Raw genomic sequence first — 24,840 nt, forward strand, 5'->3', positions numbered from 1 at the left:
GTTTCTACCAAACTAGATATGAGGCCATGGAAATCAAGCTAACCAAATGATTTCTGAGTAATGAGGGAAGTGGCCAATAATAGCCCAATCCTTAGTGCATACCCAAATATGTCCTTCCTGGTTGGTTATACATAATATGTTGATAACTTTATGCAACTCTGCCTCAGTTAAATCCAGTTCCTGTGCAAGTCAGGGTATCACCCCATAATGGCATTGTTCCTCTTCAAAAATGAAGGAGGAACAATAACAACAATAGAGTATTCAGAGATGGTCTCTGTCTAGTTCAATCCAATATGTAGAACTTTGGAAGTTTGTTTCTGGTCATATGTGGTTGAATAACTGGTATGATGTGTTGGTGAAAAGTCTTCTGATCGACTCTGGAGCCTGAAAAACCATTGACTGAGGAGATTCTCAGCTGAAACTGTATTCAAATGTAAAAGGGACACCCCACCATTCTCTCTTTTTTTGTTCTTGGTGGCAAGTGAGGTATCAACCACCGTGAGAGGAGCAGTAGCAAGTTGCATTCTTCCCACCCAATTGCCAAGTGTTCATGACCACCTGGTCCCCCTTTTAAAATGTTTTATGAATGGTCTTTCAAATCATCTGTGTGGTTTCCCACTTTCTCTCCTTTCTATCCCCCAAAGAACCTTCTATTATTACAAAGGAATGCAGTTAGCCAAAATAAATCCACATATTGGCCATGCTTGACAATGTAGTTCTCTTTCCACACCCATAATCCACCACCTCTCTCCTTTCGGCTAAGTGTAGATTTTATAATTAATATTCAATGCCTCCAAAATATGCTATTTATAAGGATTATTAATATAAACTAGAGAGCTAGAGGGACTGGGGGGACCTTTCCCACTCACCCTAAAGAGGCTCGCCCCACCAGCCCTGCTCAGCACATCATCCACGTGCAAAGGAGTGGAGGAGAGGCGTCGGAGCCAACCCAAATTAAATACAGACCGTGAAACACAGGCACATATATGCAAGGAAAAGGAATTGTGGGTATGGCGAAAGGGAGTTTGGACAATGTAGTTTCAGGGGTTCAAGATCTTCCAACTTTACATTAGCAAAAGATTGTTCATTAAGGGGAGAGCAAGGGGACTGAAGCCTATAAATACAGCTTTACAAGAAATTTTACATACTGTGTGTACATTTTCTTTAATTGTCTAGGCACACATAGACTTTCTGTCATCACTGAGATCAACTTTTTATTTCTTTCAACTATTATATCAAAATATTCCCTAGTATTTAACATGGAAATGAAGAGCTTCACAAACCACAGACACAGGTAGGGTTTGAGTAAAAAGTATGACTCACAAGAATTTTAATCTTAAACCCTGGGAGGTGTCTCGCCTCTGTAACCAAAAGCAGATTTTATTTTATTCCCTTTAATTAAAGCCATCTGATGCAAAACACACACACACACACACATATCCAATGAACATGCATATACATACAAACACACATCTAAGTCACACACACAAAACACACATACACACACACAGTCTTCTCAATTGACCTGACTAGTTTTTGTCCTGTAATATCCATTTTAAAACAATGTTTTAAGTTAGGTTATCATCTGCACTCAAGAGTGGGGTGATGAAAAATGTAAAAATGACAGGCTTGCTCTCTATATTAAACTGACACAGGCAGAAGCATTAACAATTGTTGTAACATGTATTTCTCAGTTGTCACCTGTTGATTTACTGTTACTCCAAAACCAGAATTACTTGCTAAGTTAGTTTTGTTCAGAATATGGAATCTTACTATGCAGATGAGATATGATCTCAGTCTACTGAAGGACAGACTCTTTCTGCTTTCCCTAAACCACTCATGGAGGAGATGACGATGGGTAGTTGGCAGGATCATGCTGGAGCCAACTCATATCAGCTTGAAAGAGCCAATTGTTGCCAGTGTTATAAACCAGCCCTAGATTTATTGTTTTGTTGATCATCTAGGCTTAAGAAAGCAATGGAAAAAATGTTAATAATGTAGATTAAGCCTAAAAGTGGGTCATGATTTTTTGAGAGCCCTTTGTTGACTATTTACCAGCATGCCCCTGGGTAGTGGAGTGCAAATGAGGAAAGAAACTAAATTATTCCTGATCTCATTCCCATTCTGGTAGGATAGCCACAGAGTAACTTGATGCAAATGATGACCATTTTCACATTGAAATAATTTATTTACCCTTTGGCTCAGTGCAGTGTGGAAGTAATGAGGGGCTTGAGATCCCAAGGACTTGTTCAAAATACCCAATGACCTCACAGGGTCTTGTGTCCTACCCTCTCCCTGGCACCATGACATATCACTTTTACTGTCATTTCTCAAAATCCTAGTCCCTCCTGTCCTTCCGCCTGCTATGGGGACAACAATATTGGATTCAAAGTTTAAAAGATGTGATTCCAAATTCTAGCTCAGACACTCACCAGCTCTGTGACTCTGGGCAAGTTGCTGAAATTTTCTCATTTTCAATTCCTCCCCCTGCACGTGATAGGGATTGGTCCTATAGTTTCAAATACATGGGGAATTCTAGGATGAGGAAATTTCTTCTGTCCACACAGGTGGGTGACTTCTTTGCAATATACAGCCTTAGAGATTACTGTAGGGTGTTGATTCTCAAGTTGCATATTTGGTTTAAGTCTGATTATGATGTTCAGTTATTTCAGTGGTGTCTGATTCTTCAGGACCCTGTTTGGGGTTTTCTTGGCAGATACTAGAGTAGTTTGCCATTTCCTTCTCCAACTTATTTTATGGATGAAATGACTGTTTAATGTTAAGTGACTTGTCTAGGGTCATACATCTATTAAGTATCTGAGGCTGGATTTGAACTCAGGAAGAGGAGTTTTGACTCAGGGTCAGTATTTTATCCACTGGACCACTTAACTGCCCCTATGTGGTGGAACTTGAATACAAGATCTTCCTGGCTCCAAAAGTAGCTTCTAATCTACTACATGAGATGGCCTCTCCCTCATCTTTAAAACAGAGAAAAATAATACCTTACAGTGACAAAGAATGTATGTATGAGTACTTTATAAACCTTAATTATAAATGTCAGCAGTCATCATTCACTCCCATAATGGCTGATAGCCATTCCCACATGTGATCTACCCAATAATAAATTTATGAATGTTATTGTCAGGGGGAGATGTGAGGCATGTAGAGGTAGCACCGAACAGCCACCAGAACCTTTTGCCCAGGATTTAGCCCATCCTCTACCTGGTAACCTGATTATCTAAGGCTATTATTATCTCTTTGAACTCATCTTCCTGAGTTCAGATCCAACCACACCAGACACTTATTAGCTGTGTTCATGTCTGGTAAAATGAGCTGGAGAAGGACATTGTAAACCACTTGAGTGTCTTCACTAAGAAAACTCTAAATGGGGTCGTGAAGAGTCAGACACATGTGAAATGACTGAATAACAAACAGCAACATGCATCTGAATAAATGGAATCCAATAGTGGTTTATTACTTGAAATTGTTTCCTCATCTCAGAACTGTAACTGCTTAGAGGACTCCCTCTTCTCTCCTCCTTGACTCCTCAACCTGCCACATATAGTAATAAGGCTGGAGGAATGAAGCAACCCCATGTCCTAAAAAATCCAACAGTCTTGATTTTAGGAACAAAAAGCTTTGCAAGAGGGATATTCTTTTTCAGATCACTAGAGTGATTCCTTTGTTTAGGTGCTATGGTTCATGCATGTGTCTAACATAATAGCTTAGTGAGCAGCTAGGTGGCTCAGTGGATTGAGAGCCAGGCTCAGAGACAGGAGAGCCTGGGTTCAAATCTGGCATCAGACACTTCCTAGCTGTGTGACCCTGGACAAGTCACTTATAACCTAGCCCTTACCTTTCTACTACAAGTATGGATTCCAAGAGAGAAGATAACGGTTTAAATAAATAAATAAATAACAGCTTACATTTACATGACAAATCCTTAAGGTTTACATTCATTATCTCATTTGATTCTTACTACAATCCTGTGAGGCAGATGCTAATATTCTGCCCATTTTATAGATGTAGAAACTGAGTTTCAGAGAGTCTAGTGTCTTCCCCAGCATGAAGCAGTTAGTCAGCATCTCGGCACATAGGTGGTATAGTGGATGAAGAGCTTAGCCTGGAGTCAGAGTGGGAATCATGGATTTGGGGTTAGAAAACCTAAATTAAACTGACTCAGTCATTTACTTACTTGTTTTATCCTGGGCAAATAACTCCTCTAGTCCTTAGGCTCCTCATCTATAAAATAAAGACCTCACAAAGTGCCTGGCACAATGTAATATGTATTTAATAAATTATTTATGTGATTAATTGATTTGTTGAAGGGTTTGGATTAGATGAGCTCTAAAGTCCTTCAGACCCTTCATGAGTATATGAATATGTATCCATGTAGATTATATATATAATAAATATATAAATAGATAGCTAATATGTAATATATAAAATAGATAAATAAATAGAGTTTATCTAAATGCAGTTTATGGAGAAGGTTTTCTCAGAATCTTATCCATTTATCTTCAAGAGAGTTTTTGATTCCTGCCTGGAGAAGAGCAAGAGCTTGGAGCCACTAGGCTGGCCTTTTGAGTTTCCTTCGAGAAGGAGTTTTGGACTAGAATGATTGGTATCTGTTTTTGATTGAATTTAGCATAATCTATTAGGCACAAGTTGCCCTTTCATATCATTAGTTTAGGGGAAATAATTTTTAGTTTCAAGTTGCTTCCCTGGTCTCTATCCTTTTGAGAGAAAGGGATTTAGCACATATCTGGTCTTAATTCCTTCCCACCAAATACTGGTTACATAAAAGACGGCCACAAATAGTGGATAGAATGTAAACTCAACCATTTATCCCAGAAGATAGCAAGAGAAATCAGAGAAGTTATACAGATTAGATGTATTAGACTACACACAGAGTGAATGACTGAGAGCAAGATAACTCATCTCATTTCAAATATTTGAGTGTCCCTGATCTCACCCGCAAAGAGATTCTCCAGAGTCTCTAGGGAGGCAGACTAAAGATCAGGGATATTGTAGGGGTTCAGTTCTCCCCTCCATGTCTTTCTTCCAAAGTCTCTCTCTCCTCACCCCGCCAGCCCCAAAGAGAGGACTGAAAGTAGGAAGAAAGGAAGAAGCAAGCCTCTCTTTTCTCAAGTTTTCCCATCAAGTCTTCTCTTCAAGCAGGCACAGGGTTAGCCTCTTCACAAATAAGAGGAAGTCAAATGATCTAGGCTTGGATCCAAGATTATATTACAAACAAAATGTAATGTAACAAAAACCTGACTATTATATACAAACAACAAGGACAAATGTAATACTCTAAGAGGGCCAAGGATGGGGAGCTCATTTCCTACTGGGTGGGATGGGGGGTATCAGAAAAGTCTTATATTTTATATGATAGAGTTTACTGTTTTTAAAAGTGAGATACTCATATATTTAAAGTCAAAGTCAATTAGGAAAAGAAAAATATGCAGAAGAAACAACAATGCCTCTCTACTATGTAGCTCGTAGGGCTTAAGAAAAAGGAAGCGTCCTGATTCCAAGGAGACAGCATGGCTTTTGGCCCCTGATCAATAAGGATATCCAGCTGGACATTAACGTTAATCTTTTGGCCTGTGAACAGTCAGCCCTTGTAGAACAACCCCAAACCAAGACATTCAAAATGACTTGTCTAGTTTAATATTTTTAAAATGATGATTGTTTCGTAGTTTGATAGTTTGCCAAATGTTTCGCACTCCTAAGCCAGCTTTCCAATTTATTTCTTACTGTAGAAAGGGGGCTTTTTTTCCATAGGGAGAGTAATAAGAACTAATTTCCTATAGAATAACTACTTTCCATTCTGGAATTGATTCTTCCAAACAGCATGAAAAGCTCTGGAGGCAGGAGTGGAAAATTCCATTAGTCAGCCAGGGTGCCAGTCAAGGCACATTAATTGATATATTCAAATGATTGACTTTTCTTTGCTTCTTTTAGAGCAGAGACTCTTAACCTGGGGCCCATGAATCTCAAAGGGGTCTGTGGATGGATTTCAGGGGGGTCTGTCATCTTGCATGGGAAAACAAAATTACATTTTTATTTCTACTAACCTCTAATTTGACATTTTCTTCAATTATAAATGACAAACAAGAAAGCATTATTCTGAGAAGAGAGCCATAGGGTTCATCAGATGACCAGAAGTGTTTATGGCACCAAAAGAGTTAAAAATCCCTGTCTTAGAGAGATCATATGTGTGTGTGTCTCCTTTTATCTCCCAAGTCCTTTTGGAATAATCCAATTCATTGGCCAGAACTTGACTTATAATTGTTATTGTAAATTTTTATATCTTACCCAGATGGCAGCCACTTTTCCTTAAAAGTGTCTATTCCATAAAGGTCCCTGCTGTCATGTCTAAGACATGTGAAATCCAAAAACTTCATGGCAACTCCAATCCATTAGCTTTTACCCTAATGATTTTATGAGAATTGATTTAACGAAGGGCTGATACTTTAGTAAAATGTGTTCAAGCAACAGAAGTAGAAAGAGAGGTCTTTAATGACTGAAATTCTATTTGGCTTCCCTGCTCCTGACTATAGCCTTGATTTGGGCTTACTGTACAATAACCAAAATGCCCATTAAGTGCATATTTTAGGTTTAGAAATATCTGTTCACAGGCTTTGTGTTTATTACAAACAGCTAGTCTTGGGTCATCCCAGTGAAATATCTTCATCCCACATTCTATCCCCAAATCAATTTTTTGGACATATCATCATGGAGCCATATTTCCTGTGACTGATTCAGCCCTCTCTTATCTCACCACTATTCATGTAGGTAAGGCCAAAAGGAGTTGGGAGGGTGAGATAAGATGACTGTGGAAATTGGTCTTAAGTAGTCAGCAGAGAGGTTAAGGGATCTGCTCCAGGAAAAACATGATCTCTTAATTGGCTCCCACCATCTATCACATAGGTGCCAAATTGATATTCCTAAAACTCAGATATTCCTGCTCAAAAAGCTCCTGTAGCTCCTTCCCTTTAGGAAAATATTAACTTCCTTGCACAATCATTGCCTTCATGCTTCTTTACCTCTGGGCCATAGAATCCCAGCTTCATTCAAAGTTCAATTGCAATGACAATTTTTAGAGAAACCTGTCCTGATCCTCTGAGTTGCTAGTGCCTTCCACCTGAAAGTTACTTTGTAAATATTTTGAATTTAATTTTTCTATGCACATACTGATTTCCCTAAATAGAATGTAAATTATTCTAAAGCACAAACTATTTATCTTTTTTTTTTTTTGTCTTTGTGGCCCCAGCTCCCTAGCACCTACTAGGCTCCAGATTCTGTGCTAGGTATATATAATCAAAATCACAGGATTTATATTTGCTCAATTCTTTAACTCAAGATCAAATGATTTTCTCCACCTCTCTTTGGAGAACTATGTTCTCTTTGCTAACTGGTCTCTCAAGAATGGAAGTAAATGGTTTAGATGCAAGATTCTATGAAAAGAGTAGAATCAATCCCTTTCTGTTTCTTTGGGAGGATGCTCGCCAATCCATTTCTGGTCTCAATTCCAGGTGTGCTCATTAGATTATTCTTTGTCCCAGTTACACCCCTATAAATATTGAAATCTGATTTTCTGATCTAGCTGCCACAAACTATATCATTCCAGTGTCCTTAATTTTTTAATTAAATTTTTTTTTGCAATTATAGTTTACTTTCTCCCATTTTCTTTTCAGAAACTCGTCTTTCTAACTGGAACAATCTCCCTTGAATTTGAGATGCTGCTTTTCCATTTACAATAGTGTATGTATACAACACATATGTATATAACACAGGAAGTCTGAGCTCATAGGTTTCTGTTTTGCATTAGCCCATCATGTTTTATTCTTCTGTAAGTTTGCGAAAGAAGGTTCAGATGCAATGTGCCATCACCTCTCCAGGAAAGTTTACTTTAAACAAGTTTTAAATTTACAATGCTCAAGAGTACAAATTTTTTGTCAAATTGATTAGTTGTGGTTCATCACCATCATTCAAATGAAACTTTTCTGGCAATGTATATCACATGGAGATACTTTGACAGATAAGCACAATTTATTGGTAAAATATTTGTTTTGATAATCCAGATGCAACTGTTCTGAGATCAGAATCATAGAATGCCAGAGCTGGAAAGGATCTTAGACATCATCTAGTTCAATGTTCAGAATTCAAGAAACATTTGTTAAGCACCTTCTTTGTGACAGGCCCTGGGGATGCAAAGACATAAATTAAGCAGCTTTGCTCATGGAGGTTCATATTCAACTGGAAATGCATAGGTATACAGATAAGTAGGATCCAAGAGAGGGATTGTATTGAGCAGAGAAGAGAATGGACAAAATACTTTAGGGATGTTTGAAGAGAAAAAGAACATTTTTTAAAATAAAATTTTATTGATATCTTTTGTTATTATCTCACTAAATTGTCCCTCATATCCTTCCTCCTCCCTATTCCTAGGAAATCATCTCATATAATAAAAAAAATTTTAAAGAAGAGGAAAATAAAAGACAAAACTAATCAATATGTGGAAAAAATCTGAAGACATATTCAGTGTTCTACACTTATGGACCTTCCACCTCTGTATAGGAGTGGGAAGAAAAGTCATCTTATATCCAGAAGATAATATTTTCATCTGAGGAAATCAAAGAAGGCTTCAGGAAAGGGGTGGTACCTGTTACAAATCTGAAGAGCAAAGATGAGCAACATATGTATTTCAGACATGAAGGGTGGATTGTGCGAAAACACTGAGCCTCAGAATGCTGTGCTGATTCCATGGAATAGTTAGTAGTCTGAGCTGGCTGAAAAGTATAACATCTTAGGAAATGAGTTTGGAAAAGCAGATTGGAATCAGATTGTAGAAGAGCTTAAATGTTTGTCTAAGAAGTTCACGATTTATCCTAGAAGCAATAGCTGGCAACTGAAGGCTATTGAGTAGGGAAAGTATATGATCAAACTTTTGCCTTAAGTAGAGTATTTTGGCATCCTAGTGAACCAATGAGAGTGAGTTTGGGTTCCAAAATATAGATGGCTCAGGAAGCAAGGAGTAACCTTTGAGTGAGAATTTCTGGACATGTGCAAATGTAAGTGACAACAAAAACCCATCTGGCTGTCATGCCACACCTACACATTAACGTGGGGGGAATCTATGCTATGTAGAAATTGAGTTAAATAGAGTTAACTCCCTTGCACAGACCACAGGAAACAAAATTTATTCTTGCTCATTTCTTAAACTAAAGATCCAATGATTTTCTTCACCTGTCTTTGGAGAACTGTTTTCCCTGCTGGCTATTTTTCCAAGAATGAAAGTAAATAGTTTAGTTGCAGGATTCTATGGAAAGAATAGAATCAATCCCCTTCTATATTTACTTCTTGTGTTGTGTTGTGTTGAGGAAATTTTGCCTATTTGTCCTTATAATATCTTTGAATTAAATAGTCCTTTGTAAAAATCTAAGTGATTTCAAATGGTTTACAAAGAGCTGAGGCCATCCATCACTAGCCACTAAAGAATGGGGATAATATAGCCAGTGGTGACTCAAGATAAGGTAGTAAAGGAGAAACCCTACATAAAACCCTTAGGATACGCTAGAATCCTGATAGTCAGATATTGGCTCTGGGAGAGGGAGCCAGACTATCATGGTTTATAGATTTCTTGAAGTAAAGCTAAACTTCTTAGCTGAACATCCATGACCTCCTTCCACTGTTCCCATCTTTACTCCAATATTCCCCTTTCTAATCAACCACAGGACTATAGAATTTCATAGTTGGAAGGGACCTTAATTGCCAGCACAACCATTCTTTGTTAAAGACCTTGATTTGGGGGAAATCCATTGTCTCCTGAGGCAACCCATTTCACTTTTGAGATCCTCTAATTTTAAGTAATTTTTTTCTTCCTAAATTTGTTTCTTTGTAACATTCACACATAGTTGTTCCATCTTTGCCAAGTGCAAGTTAGTCTGTAGGTACACAGTCAATTCTGTTGAACAAATGCCTGAAATAATTTACTTTCTCACTGTGCTTACAAAACAGTGGAACTTGCCTGTGTGATTTTCAAATAATTTGAGCTCCTCAAATGGCAGTTTTGATACATATGAAATCTATTATTATGGAAAATTGGATCCCAAATAAGAGTATTTAGACTTTTAAAAAGCTAGTCCCCAAAATACATCATTTAGACAGCTTGCCCTCTTACCATCTCAGAGCTACAGACTCAAATTTGGTGAAAATAGGGTGCCACAGACAGTTGAGAAAGCGTGTTTAGGGAGAGGTCAAAGGAAAGTGGTAAGTAATAAACAGGAGACAGCACCATGAATCTATGATTCTCCACCTGCTTGAAATGTAGGCATTTATGTCTTAATGCTTTTTTATTGTAGTGGATTTTTCCTCATAAAAGAAATTGTTCAGTTTCATTGGCATTACTAGAATTTTGAACCAGCATTAAAAAAAAAGGAAATAAAGGGACGTTTTCTATTTAAGAAAACATTTGGAAGGGCTTTTTGATTGTCAGTTAAAATAAATAAATAAAGATATCTTAGAAGTTTATAAGGATAATGAATTCATTTGACTACAGTTCTCTTGTTTATTTTCTAATGTAGTGATTAACATTGCCATTGTTCATAGCTTTTTGAAATGCCATCTATTTCAAATATGCTCATTAAATCCATGATGAAGTCAAGATTTATGTATTTAAGTGTCATTTCCAAAGTAATACAAATACTCCATTTAAAGTAAAATGCTCCATTATTTTAAGGTGGTTTCTACCTGTCACAAAATATATATTGCTAAAGAGGGGATTCTAGAAAGAATCCTCCAGAGAAGGGCAACTAAGATGACTGTGGAATCATGGAGTTAGACTTGAAAGGACATTAGAAGTCATTTAGTTAAATCTCTTCTTTTTACAGATGAGAGAACGGAGGCTCAAGAAAGTTAAGAGATTTGCCAAGTTCACAAAGAAAGGTTTTTTTTATGACTCTACCCAAGATAGTGAAGGATCTTGAGTTCATGCTATCTGCAGACTAGCTGAAGAAATTATGGGGATCATAGTTAGCTTTTATAGTTCCAGTGTCCTATTCTCATTTCCTACTCTCATTGACCAATTGAGAAAGGCTAGCTACATTTCCTCAGAGTTCTAAGGAGAGTTCTACTCCTGAAGGGTTTGGATATCTTTATCTAATGCTTTGGCTCTGGTTCTAGTTCTAATGAGCTCTCCCTGATATATATGGCCAGTTAAAGTTCCCTCATGTCATTGAATGACCTAGAGATAAGCATCCCAGTTATATTTAATGAATTAATATCAATTAATTTTTACCAAACCATATTTACTGAGGAGATTCTAGTCCCTTCCATCTCTACATGTTCAGCTAAGGCAGGAAAAAATAAACAAACAGGGAAAGAAGCAACAACAAGGCTATATATATTCATGGCTTCAGACTGATCCAGATGGGGAGAGAGTAAATTATTGGTACCTGTGTTCTCTGTCTCTGTCTTCCCAACTTTATATTTCTTTTTACATTACATTCCTGCCCACAATCTAGAGAATCATCTTAGCAGTTGGATGGGCGAATAGTTGATTTGAAAATCCATTCCTAAAGGGTAATCATTAATAATTTTGCATCAACCTTTTTGTTCTAGATATCAATCCTGGATTCTTATCTTGTCAATATGTTTATTGATCAATTGGATGAAAAGGACTGAGACTACATTGATAATATCTGAAAAAGACTCTAAAATAAATGGGGTCTCTAATCTTCTGGGTGAATGGAATGAAATGTTTAAAATAACATTAAAAATATGAATTAGGTTGACATTCAATAAAAATGAGCATAGGCATTACAATTCTGGGTAACAAAAATACAAATAAAAAATGGGGTAGGGTTGTATGACAAAAATGTTAAAGAAGAAAAAATAAAGAGGGGTTATGCTACTTTCTATCTATATGGCTTTGGGCATCTCTCTTAATATCTTTGGTTCTCAGTTTCCTCTTATAACCCAAACCCTTTTTTTAAGCGTGTACTCTCTCCTAAATTAGATGAGTTTTCATCATCAATTTTTACACAAAACAATTCCCAAGGCATCTCTGAGGCTTTGCCCATGTAGTTCCATCTTCTGTAATCTTTTAAAGCTCATTTTCCCATGATCTCATTGCCTAATCTACCTTTTTCTACTTTATAAGCTCAGGGATCCTTTGATATTTCTTTGTAATTTACATTCATGCTTTATCTTTTGGATCCTCTGCCTTTATCTTTGATTTGGCCATCCTTACCACAACCTTTTCTTTGTTCCTTTGCTTTCATTTTCAAGTATATTTTCTAACAGATTAGTCTCTTCTGATCAGGTTTTCAATACAATCAACTTCAGTCCTGTGAGATAGAGAGGACAGGTACTATTTCTATAACAGATGAAACATGGAGAGGTTATGTTTGGGGAAGCACACAGAAGTGTTTGGCTCTCATTTCCATGGCAAGAAGAGGGAACCCATCATTTCACTGATAAAGGAAACTTCCAGATTAGTTAACTCCTTCTACTAATGCTGGTGGATATCTCCTGTGTAACCTTCAGTCTTCAAAAAAATTAGAATCAAAGGAGTTTCTAGAGTCACGGAGATAATGTTAGTAAAAAGAGAAAGAGTTGTTACTAGATAAAGACGCAAATGTTGAGAACAGTCTTGGTTGGGGAATAAAACTAAAGTAAACTTTCCTAGAACTCCTGAAAATATTGAATCAGTGTAGTACAGGAGTTCTTAACCAGGGACCCCTGAATTTGGTTTGCATAATTGGTTTTCTTTTGCAATTGCAAGCATTTCATGTACTCAAAAGCATCATTCTGAGAAGGGATTCATAGATTTCTCTACACTGGCCAAAGGATCCAGTACACAAAAAAGTGGTTAAAAACCCCTGCTAGAAAATGTCACAGTTGTTGGTTCTTGTTTCATTAAATGTGCAAACCCCACATGCAAAAAAATTGAGGGTTAAAATGTGATATTAAAAAGAAAGAAATCTGAGTAAAATTAGTGTTCTGCAAGCACACTGTGTAAACTCAAGAATTCCCAGCAAGCCTTAGCAAATACGAAATAATTTGAAATTAATCCTTAAGAACCACAAGTTGACATATGCATATGTTATGTGCTATATAAACTTTACTGTAGGCATTAGAGAAGGAAGCTCAAGAATGTATGCAAATGCATCTGCATTCTGTCTTAGGGAAAAAGTCTAGCTCTCCATGTCATTTTTTGATCCCAGCCACTGCATACTAACAAGGTCTTGAAAGTGCTGACCTCTGGCAATCCATGGAAGGGTTGAATGCATTCATCTCTCATAGACTTGATGAATTTTTGAAACCCGGTCATTGAATATGATTCACAATCCTTAACTTAAGGAAGCTTGGATTGTAATAGCTAGTGACAAAAGCCAGGAAATTTTAAATTCTCTTTGGCTGCTGTGGGCAAAATTCCCCTGAAGGGAGTGGGAGGATGCTAGTTTGCTTTAATAAAAATGATGAGTCTGTTGGGAGAGGATAAATAGACCCAAGAGGCTTGGGATTCCTCTAGTTTGTGTCCCAACTTTAGGATTACTTTTTTTTTCTTTACATAGTTGGGTTTTTATTGTTTTTTTTTTAACCCTTAATTTCTGTTTTAAAATCAATACCAAGTATTGGTTCCAGGGCAGAAGAGTGGTAAGGTCACACAACAAGGAAGTGTCTGAGTTCACATTTGAACCCAGGACCTCCCATCTACAGGCCTGGCTTTCTAGTCACTGAGCCACTCTGCTCCTCTTAGTTTTTATTGCCTTTAAAAAAATATAATAGATGGACGATAAATTAAGAGTTAGAAGAATTTTATTGGCTAGCTAGTCCAACTCACCAATTTTACAGATGAGGAAACTGAGAGCCAGAGAAGGTAATTATTCTGTCCAGGGGTAAGAAGTGATAATCCCACTGTATTCTTTTACTCTGATCAGACCATATCTGGAATCCTGCCCAGTATAGTTAGTTAAAATAGCATGCCCAGAGGAGGCTGACCAGGTTGGGGGGTTTGAAAACATGTCCCCTGAGGTTCCATTGGAATTACTGGGAATGGATAATCTAGATAAAAGAAGCCTGGAGTGTGAGGGACGTGATTTTTTTTGTTGCTGTTTAGTCATGTCTGACTCTTTGTAACCCATTTGGGGTTTTCTTGGCAAAGACACTAGAGTGGTTTGCTTCTTCCTTCTCCAGTTCATTTTACAGATAAGGAAGTTGAGGTAAATAGAGTTAAGTGACTTGCCCAGGATCATATAGCTAGTAAGTGCCAAAGGTTGGATTTGAACTCATAAAGAAGAGTCTTCCTGATTCCAAGCCCAGTACTCTTTCCACTGGGCACCTAGCTACCTGAGGGATGTGATGGCTATCTTTAAGGAGTTAAAGGCTTTGTCATGAACTCTGCAGTCTAGAAACACTGATCTTATGGCTGCTCATCACATAAGACACCATATCTCTTGATTCTGGGCATTCACATTGACTCTCCCATGCCCAGAATTCTCTTCTTTCTCACCTTCTTTAGCTTTAATTGGATCCCAGCAAGAACCTCACTTTCTGAAAGAGGTCTTTCCCAGACTCCCTCAGGGCTATTGTCTTCCCTCAGTTTAGGCATCCTGTTTTTATCTATCTAATTTATTCTGTTGATAGCTTGTTTGTGCGAGGTTGTTTGCATATTATCTTTCCTATTTATACTGTAAAGTCCTTGAGGGCAAGGACTGTCTTTTGCTTTTCTTTGTATTCCCAGTGCTTAGCAGGATATCTGACACATAGGAGCCACTTAACAAGTGCATACTAACTGTCTGGCTCACTAGGTGAAACAGGAATTAGGTTTTTATATTTGGTACCAGAGGGTAGAAGTGGATTGATGAGTGGAAATCAATGGGAAGCAGATTTTGATAATTCCCAATGATTAGACCTAAAGTAGGATGGCCTGTTTCATAAGTAATGAATTCCTGATTATTAGAGGACTTGTGGCAGAGAAGGCTCATTGGGAATATTTTACATAGGATTCATAAAGGTTAGAAGAGGAGACATCTAAAAATGTGTTAAAGTCTTTAGTTCTATGACTCCATGACCATTTAGGCTCCAAATGAGGTAAGGTTATTGAATTGTATTGGATCATAGTAAGTGGGAAAATATCACATCTCTTCTTGAATTTTAACATCTTTGGATGCCCAAACCACTGTACTGGAGAGAAGACCCGAGTTCTAGTCTTCATTGTGTCACTGCCTCGTTGCATGAGGTACTCCTTTTTCCAGTTTCAAAATGGGATGTTCTTGCTTGTCTCTTCTTTGCAGTGATTACCTATTCAAGTATGCTGATCTTGTTGGAAATAACCCATACAAATGGAATAAAATATTATTGGTAGGAAGGAACAGGCGATCTACACTTTCCTGTACGGCAGTGGAAGAATCAGAGGAGGAACAAAAGACTGCCAGATGCATGGTTCAGAGAAAATGAACTTCACTGGCTCTGAGCCTGAGAGAGGCTTTATTCAAATCCCACCTTGGAGCCTCTGACACTGACTCCCAATATGACCATGAGTGTTGTGATATGACAAATGACTGGACAAATGAATCTGTTCAGGATCTCAGTTTCCTCATCTGTAAAATGGAAGATTTGGTTTGGATGGACTCAGGTTCATTTCAGTTCTGGAGATAGATTCTGTGGAATTGCTCAGTGTTGTTTGAATAGCTCCATAAGATCTCAGGCTCTCCTAGGGCTGAAGGATTCCATTTAAGGATGGACAATAACTTCAGGGATTTTCTGTAGAATCTGTCCCAACCTCTAACCCACTAAATATTACATCTTTTAAGGAATGAAAGACACATTTCTTCTCCCATAAATAGCTGCTTTAAATGGAATACTTGAAAAGTAGAGTCATTAAAACTGGGTAGAATGGGAGAGCAGACGGGTGACTCAGTGGATTGAAAGCCAGGTCTAGAGATGGGAGGTCCTAGGTTCAAATCTGGGCTCAGACACTTCCTAGATGTGTGACCTTGGACAAGTCACTTAATCCCCATTGTCTAGCCCTTACCACTCTTCTGCCTTGGAGCCAATACACACATCCTAACTATAATTCTGTTTTCTGGGTTTTGTTCTCTCTTTTTCTTCTTTTTTTCTTCCTTGCATAGAGTGACATTCTACAGAAAGATAGCACAAGAGAAAGATGGAAATGATATATTCAGAGAACTTCCATTTTAGTCAACTACAAAGATTGTCAAGACGGCTGTGAGGAATTTGGGAGGCTGAACACTAATTACACATAATTAGAATACTAACTTTACTTAGATTCTCTTTCTTAAAAAAATCACATTTTTATCCCTCAGAATTTCTTGCACATGTGGTTTGGGTTCATCTATTTAATGAAAGGAGAATCAACACATGTGACATTCTACAGGACAGATTCTTAACAATTTTTGTGTCCTGGACCCTTTTTTTCAATCTATAGAAGCCTATGGACCTTCAAGAGAAGAGGATACCATCAGCTGAAATCAAGAATTTAAGCCCAGTGATCTTAAGTATACTTCGCTTTTCTTGGCTCAATTTCCTCATCTGTAAAAGGAAAGGGTTGATCTAAATGACCACCAAGTTTCCTCTAGCTCTGAATCCTAGCATCTTATAATATTCATGCATTGTTCTCTCTGTAGATAACCTACTTTTCTAGGTCTTACTTATTTTAAACTATGAAGTTGAAACCACCATGGTTTTGGTCTTTCCTCCTCCTCTGTCCAACTATACAGCATAAATACTGGTGTTTGTCCTTCATTTTTGAAGAGGACCAATGCCATCACAGGTGATGACTTGCATATGAATCGGATTTAAGTGAGACAGAGTTACGCAAAGTCATTAGTTTCACTCTCTCTTCAGAATCATCCAATGGCCAGTGATGGTCTAGGGAATGGCTTTGGCATCTTCAATGTCTGACCAAATTCTAAGTGCTTCACAATGCCCTCTTCTACCACCTTCAAGACTTTTGGAACAAATTGTTCTCACCCTCCCATTCTACCAGGGGGCATCTTCTCTCCTATTTAGGATTGACATCCCCTTAATTCACTGATGGGATTAAGGTTTGTTGGTTATCCCCAACCAGCTAGCCTGTCCACCAAAATAGTTTTACTGGGTGTGGATTGTGGGGGTGTTGCTGCTTATGCTAAAGTTTCCTGGAGCCACAGGCAAGAGTTGGATGAGAGGTAGACACCAATGGTGGATGAGCAGCCCTGAAAAGGATTCAGCAAACCCTCACACCAGAGGTGCTAGTCTTCCCCAAATGCCCCATGCACCCCCCACACACACTGCATAAATATAAAATGAATATATAAATATAAAAAGAGACATCTGGGTGGCACATTTAGAACACTAGACCTGGAATAAGGAAAATTTGAGTTCAAATCCAGCCTCAGATATTTACTAGTTGTGTTACACTAGGCAAATCCCTTAACCTCAGTTTGCCTCAATTTCCTCATCTATAAAATGAGGATAACAATAGAACCTACCTCCCAGGTTGTTGTAAGGATAAAGTGAGATGAAATTTGTAAAGTGCTTTGCAAAAATTTAAGTACTATAAAAATACTAGTTATTAATAATAACAAATAAATATAAATCTATGCAAAATAAATATAGACAGTTTGAGGAGAGAGGGGGGATTTAGCCAACTTGACACCTTCAAGGGAATAGGGGTGGGAATGTCTTTTCAGTAACTCATCTATTAGATTTAGTTCAGTGATTCCCAAAGTGGGCGCTACTGCCCCTTGGTGGGTGCTGCAGTGATCCAGGGAAGCAGTGATGGCCATGGGTGCATTTATCTTTCCTATTAATTGCTATTAAAATTAAAAAAAATTAATTTCCAGGGGGCTAAATAATATTTTTTCTGGAAAGGGGGCAGTAGGGCCAAAAAAGTTTGGGAACCACTGCTTTAGTTACTGCTTTGGGGGAAGAGGGAACAAGCAATTATTAAGTACCACTGTGCCAAGAATTTTTCAAATATTATCTCAATATTCTTGGGAATGCCTCTGAATCACCAATTGGGCACAAGATTGTATGAGTGTACTGTGGAAGACAGAAACACTAATAAAGCCTAGATACTTATGCTCCCAACAGTTTGTGTGTATTAGAAAGCAATGCCTGAGTATCTCTTTGGATTCAGTTTGTGTTTGTGTCTGAGTGTCTTTATGATCATGTGGGGATGCTCCAGGAATTGGAAAGGTCTCCTCTTGGAAAAAAGATGTTTTGCTTTATTTTCCTAGAAATTTCCATCTCTGAACATATTTTCAATTAAAATCTTGGAATTTCTCCCTCAAAGTTTTGCTACTGAAAACTGATGAGTCTCTGTTTTTCTTTCTTCATTTCTTCCTTCCTTCATTTCTTCCTTCCTTCCTCCCTCCCTCCCTCCCTTTCTTCTTTCCTTCCTCCACCTTTGTTCCTTCCACTCTTCTGCCTTGGAGCCAATACTTAGTGTTGATTCTAAGATAGAAGTTAAGGGTGAAGATATCTCCAAGTATGCTTATGCTGTTTCTTTTTTACGTGTGTGCTTTTGTTTATAATTCACAGAGCAGCTGTAACCCATGAAGGTGACATCTACCATGTTTTTGATAGACAAGAAATAAGTATGAGGTAATTAAGAGTAATGACTAACATATTATTCAAAAACAACATGTACACTCTGCAATACTATGATGTTTCTATTTCAGGGAAACAGTAGAACTCTGCCTTCGAGAACATTTATCTTCATCTCCAACAGTTCTATGTGATCCTTGTACCATTATGCCCTCTTCATTTATGCTGGCAACTTCTTTCATTCTGGAGCTCCTTCTTGGTTATCTTTTCCAGAGTTTTCAGAGGAGTTAGACTTGACTAGAAGGAAAGGGAGACAAGGGATTGTTTGGACTAACTTTGTAGAGCTTTAAAACAGAGGAGTCAAAAACTCTGAGTGGACGCCTTGATACTGTCTGAAACAGATTAAGATAGAACTGGGAAATACCCAAATAAACAAAAATACAATAGAACATAAGTAATATTAATATGTGGTATTCCAACTAAATATGTGCTCAGCAGGGTTCTTTATATGGCTCCCATTTCTAATGGAGTATGACACCATTGCTTTTAAAATATTATTCAATTAAGTTCAACTCAACAAATATTTAAGTGCCTACTATGTGTCAGGTACTATCTTATGTTATATTAAGTACTGAGGATGCAAAGGGGGAAAAAAGAGAGTTCCTGCTCTCAGGGAGTTTACATTCTTTCTACTTGGTTCTGAGAGACAGATATTAGTTTTACAACCTACAGTGTAGATTGTAATGGTGACAAAGAAGAAATTAATACAATGAATTTGAGGATCAGTCAAGGAAGGAGAAAACAAGTGCAGCTTGGTGGCTCATCAGATACAGATCCAGACTCAGAGATGGGAGATCCTGGGTTCAAATTTGACCTCATACACATCCTAGCTGTGTGACCCTTGGAAAGTCATTTAATCCCAGTTGCCTAGCCCTTGCCACTCTTCTGCCTTGGATCTGATACTTAATGTTGAATCTAAGACAGAAGAGTTTCCAAAAGAAGAAAATGGAAAAAAATTCATTAGGTGGGAAAGAGGATGGGTGGAGTATGAAAAAGGGATAGGTGGGGAAGGTGGTGCCAGAGCTGAGCTGTGAGGGATTACAAAAGACAGAGTAAGAAGTCCTTTCATAAGCTATGGATTCAGGGTGCAACAAGAAATGTCAGGTTTGGGAAATAGCTAGTAGTCCAGTTTAGCTTTAGCTTAGTATATGTGAAGGGGCCTGCATAAGAAATAAAACTAGAAAATAGGTTGGAACCAGAATATGCAGGATCTTAAGTGCAAGACCAAGATGTTTATATCTTACTCTAGACTAGAGCAATAGGTTTTTGCTTCTTTTGTGGTCTCCTTTGTCAGTCTGGTGAAAACTATGGAACTCTTCTCAGAATTGTTTGTAAATGTCTAAAATAAAATGCATAGGATTACAAAGGAAATGAATTAAGGTGAAGTAAAGACAAAATTTCATGGACTCCATGAAATCTATCGTTGGTCTCTTTGGACTATCCATGGGTCCCCAGATGAAAAACCTCTTGCCTTGGTTCATCTTTCATTTTTGAAGGGAGAAATTTTCACAATTTAGGGATCAGGGTATGGTATATTAAGCTGTGGTTTATCAGTCCAATATGAACAGGGAAGGCTCTACCATAGATTGGGCATATGTAGTCCATTGGAACATTTAGGATACTACTAGGTCTGTATCCCAAAGAGTAAAGATCTTTGGGAGGGGAGGGATTTTAAAACCAAACAAGAGTTAGAAAAAATTACAAAAATGTAAAATAAATAATTTTGATTATATTAAATTAAAAAGGTTTTGTACAAACAAAACCAATGTAGCCAAAATTAGAAGGGAAGTAACAAATTGGGAAAAAATATTTATAACAAAAAACTCTGACGAAGGTCTAATTCCTCAAATATATAAGGAGCTAAATCAATTGTACAAAAAATCAAGCCATTCCCCAATTGATAAATGGATGAGGGACAAAAATAGACCATTTTAAGATAAATCAAAACTATCAACAAACACATGAAAAAGTGTTCTAAATCTCTTATAATTAGAGAAACGCAAATCAAAACAACTCCGAGGTACCATCTCACACCTAGCAGATTAGCTAACATAATAGCAAAGGAAAGTGGTGAATGTTGGAGGGGATATGGCAAAATTGGGACATTGATGCATTGCTGGTTGAGTTGTGAATTGATCCAACCATTATGTATGGCAATTGGAACTATGCTCAAAGGACTATAAAAGACTGTCTTCCCTTTGATCCAGCTATACCACTGCTGGGTTTATACCCCAAAAAGAGCATAGGGGAAAAGGCTTGTACAAAAATATTTAAATCTGCATTCTTTGTGGTGGCAAAAAATTGGAAAATAAGGGAATGTCCTTCAATTGGGGAATGGCTAAACAAATTGTGGTATCTGTAGATGATGGAATACTATTGTTCTCAAAGGAATAATGAACTGGAGGAATTCCATGTGAACTGGAATGATTTCCAGGAAGTGATTCAGAGTGAAAGGAGCAATACCAGGAGAACATTGTACACAGAGATGGATATACTGTGGCACACTCAAATGTAATGGACTTCTCTACTTACTAGCAGCAATGCAATGATCCAGAGAAAGGCTGAGGGACTTATGAGAAAGAAAACCAGCCACATTCAGAGGAAGAACTATGGGAGTAGAAATAGAAGAAAAACAACTGCTTAAACACATGGGTTGATGGGGATATTATTGGGGATGTAGATGCTAAACAATCACCCTAGTGAAGTGATGAGCAAACTACAGCCCTTGGGCCAGATGCAGCCCCCTGAAATGTTCTATCTGGCTAGGGGATTTCTAATCTGACAAATACAATGAATATGATATAATACAATGAAACTTCAAAAGAGTTGCCTTACAAACAGACTGACAGATGAGCATTTCCTTTCCTTTGGCACCCTCTTTAAAAAGTTTGCCCATCACTGCCTTAGTGCAACTATCAATAACATGGAATTAGGTCTTGATCAATGATACACATAAAACCTAGTGGAATTGTGTGTTGGCTATGGGGTGAGGGTGGGTTTGGGAAAAGGGAAAGAACATGAATCATGTAACCATGGGAAAATACTCTAAATTAAAAAAAAAGAGTAAAGAACATATTTGTCCAAAAATACTTAGAGTAGCTCTTTTTTTTTAGTGGCGAAGTAGAAATTGAAGGGATATCTATCAGTTGGAGAATGGTTGAACAAATTGTGGTACATGTTAGTGATAGAATCCTATTGGGCTATAAGAAACGATAAGCAGGATGATTTCAGAAAAAGCTGGAAAGATCTGCAGGAACTGATGCAGAGCAAAATAAGCAGGACCAGGAGAACATTGTACACAGTAACAGCAATATTATATGATGATCAACTGTGAAAACTTGGCTACTTTAAGCAATGCAATGATCTGGGACAATCCTGAAAGACTTTTGAAGAGGAATGCTATCCCACTCCAGAGGAAAAACTGTAGGAGTAAGATGGATATGGATCAAAGCATACTATCTTTCACATCACTGTATTTGTGATTTTACTTTGGGATTTGGGTTTTGTAGAAGTGTGCTCTTACAACAATGACCAATATGGAAATGTGTTTTGCATGCCAATAAAAATAAAATTTTAAAAAGAATATTTAAGATGGAGATATCTGAATTTACATGGTTTTAAGTAATCCCTGTGCTACTATGATTCTGCTTTGCTCACATAGCACAGAACCTCCTTTGAAATGGACATGCCATGGGTCCTGTAACAGCATCTCTCCCGTCTCATGATCATTCTAAAATTCTTCAGAGACACCTTGGTAATGTCCTTGTATCACTTCTTCTGACCACTGTGTGAGTTCTTGCTTTGTGCAAGTTTTCCATAAAATAGTCTTTTAGCTAAGTGTATGGGGCCAGCCTGTCAGAGCTGTACCCTCTGCAAAAGATTTTGAATCCTAAAGACAATGGGAAGGAATTGATGGGTTTTGAGCAGAGGGAGGTGTGACATAGACAGGCCTGTGTCTTGAGAGAATTATGTTGGGAGTAATGCAAAGGTTGGATTAGAAGAGAAAGAAAGAAAAGATCCCAAAGGCAGGGAAACCAATGAGGAGGCTATCACAACAGTGCAAGAGAGTAGTGATGAGGTCTTGAACTAAACCACTGAGTGTATGAATGGGAAAAGGCAATGGATATGAGGTCTGTGGAAGCAGAAATGACAAGACTGGACAACTGAGTGGATACAAGAGAATGAGGGATAGAAAAGATGAGCCCATGTTTTGCAGACATAAGAACAAGGAGATTGGGACATAAATATAAGACTAAAAGATCCTCCTTATAGATGCCCATATTTTGCCTAAGATATTGTTGCTTGTGTTGTTACTTCTCCCACACCCTCCAACCAATGCCTCTCTAGCCTACACTCTAGTGTGACAGTCAGGAAGATGATAGGAGAGGGTGGTCTTGTGAGTTGACTATAGAGCCATGTGTAGGAATTCTGAGCTAAAGCAAGGAAGATGACTGGGACTCACATGAAGTTATGGTGGTTAGAGCACAGAACTTTTAGTTAGGAAGAACCAAATTAGAATCCCATATCAAACAATAATTTTGTCACCTTGGACAAGTCGTTTAACTTCTGTCTGCCTTGGTTTCCTCATCTGTAACAAGAGATAATAATTGTATCTACCATTCAGGTTGTTATTGTTGTGAGGATCAAAGGAATTAATATACAAGAACTAACTCTTGCAATTCTGTATTTATGTGAAATTCCATATATAAGTTAGAGAAGGTAGGAGGATGAAAATACTTAAATGAGACAATATCTCTGAATCCTCAAAGTAATTATCCTGTCTGCTATAGAGTCATCCAAGTTACTCTGGAAAGGTCAGAAGTGGTAAAAATAGAGTAGTCAGCAAGTGGTTTATTATTCAAAATGGAACCATTACATAAGTTTTATCCCTTTTTTAGTTTTGCAAAATATACATGGAAATATATACGGAAATTTATTTTTGTTGTTAGTTGCTTTCAGGCATTTCTGACTCTTTGTGACCCCATTTGCAATTTTCTGGCAAAGATACTAGAATGGTTTGCCATTTCCTTCTCCGGCTTATTTTACAGATGGGGAAACTGAGGCAAAAAAGTTTTAGTGACTTGCCCAGAGTCACATAACTAAGAATTATTTGAGGTCAGATTTGAACTCAGGAAAATGAAGGTTCTTGACTCCAGGCCTGGCACTCAAACCATTGTGCCATCTAGTTGCCCTAAATGAAAATAGCATGCACAAATATATATATATATATATATATATGTAAATATATGTAACTATAAACACACACACACAAATGTATGTGTGTATATAGCAGAAGTAGGGTTACAAATTAAATGAAAAGCATCAATTAAGAAGACCTGAATTCAAATTCTGCCTCTGACATCTACTATGACCTCAGTAAACCACTAAGCTTCCCTGAATCACAGGAACCCATACTAATGAAGTCAGAGATATTGTGTGCATATTTAAAATATGTTTATTATGCATATATACACATTCATATAATTTATTACATATAAAAATATAACTCCTATTGGCAGAGGGCTGATGGGAAATAGAGGCTCTAGAAGAGCAGTATTGGTGGTTTGCACTCCTTTGAAGTATGAGATGGAGACAAACACATTTATTCTGGTCAGAAGAGCTTCCACAGGTTAGAAACATCACCTCAGAGTCACATGGCTGGTCAAAGGCAATTAGCCCATTTTACTTCCAAGAACAAACTTTCCAAATAGAACCATTTCCCTGGCTTGCCTTTTGGGAGGGGGATAGTTCATAATTATTTTTTAAAAGTAATAAAAGGTGCATATGTAATTTGTTTTGAGTAGCTAGAGCATTCACTTCTCCTTTCAGCTGCTAACGTGTCTGAGTTTCCTATGGTTTGGTTGTTTTAACTTTTTTTTTTTTTTTAATAGCTGGTGTGCAACATGCCTGATGCCAAAATCCTTTCTTCTGGAAAGTTGAGTGCTATGGAGGCTCAGTCTATTTATAACATTCAAAGGAGACCTTCAAGGGCCATCCACAAATCACATCTCGACAGGAATGACACAAGTATAAAGAGCTGTTTATGTACAGTGATTTAACCCAGAATGAGTCCTGGGGGAGGTAGACATGGGTGATGGGAGGTTAGCTTAGCTGGCTTCTTGGCCAGCAATTAATGACAGGCTACACCTGGTGGCTGTTAGAGAGAGAGAGAGAGAGAGAGAGAGAGAGAGAGAGAGAGAGAGAGCCCTA

This window comes from Gracilinanus agilis, chromosome 2, assembly GCF_016433145.1.
Source record: "Gracilinanus agilis isolate LMUSP501 chromosome 2, AgileGrace, whole genome shotgun sequence".
NCBI classification, from domain to species: Eukaryota; Metazoa; Chordata; class Mammalia; order Didelphimorphia; family Didelphidae; genus Gracilinanus; species Gracilinanus agilis.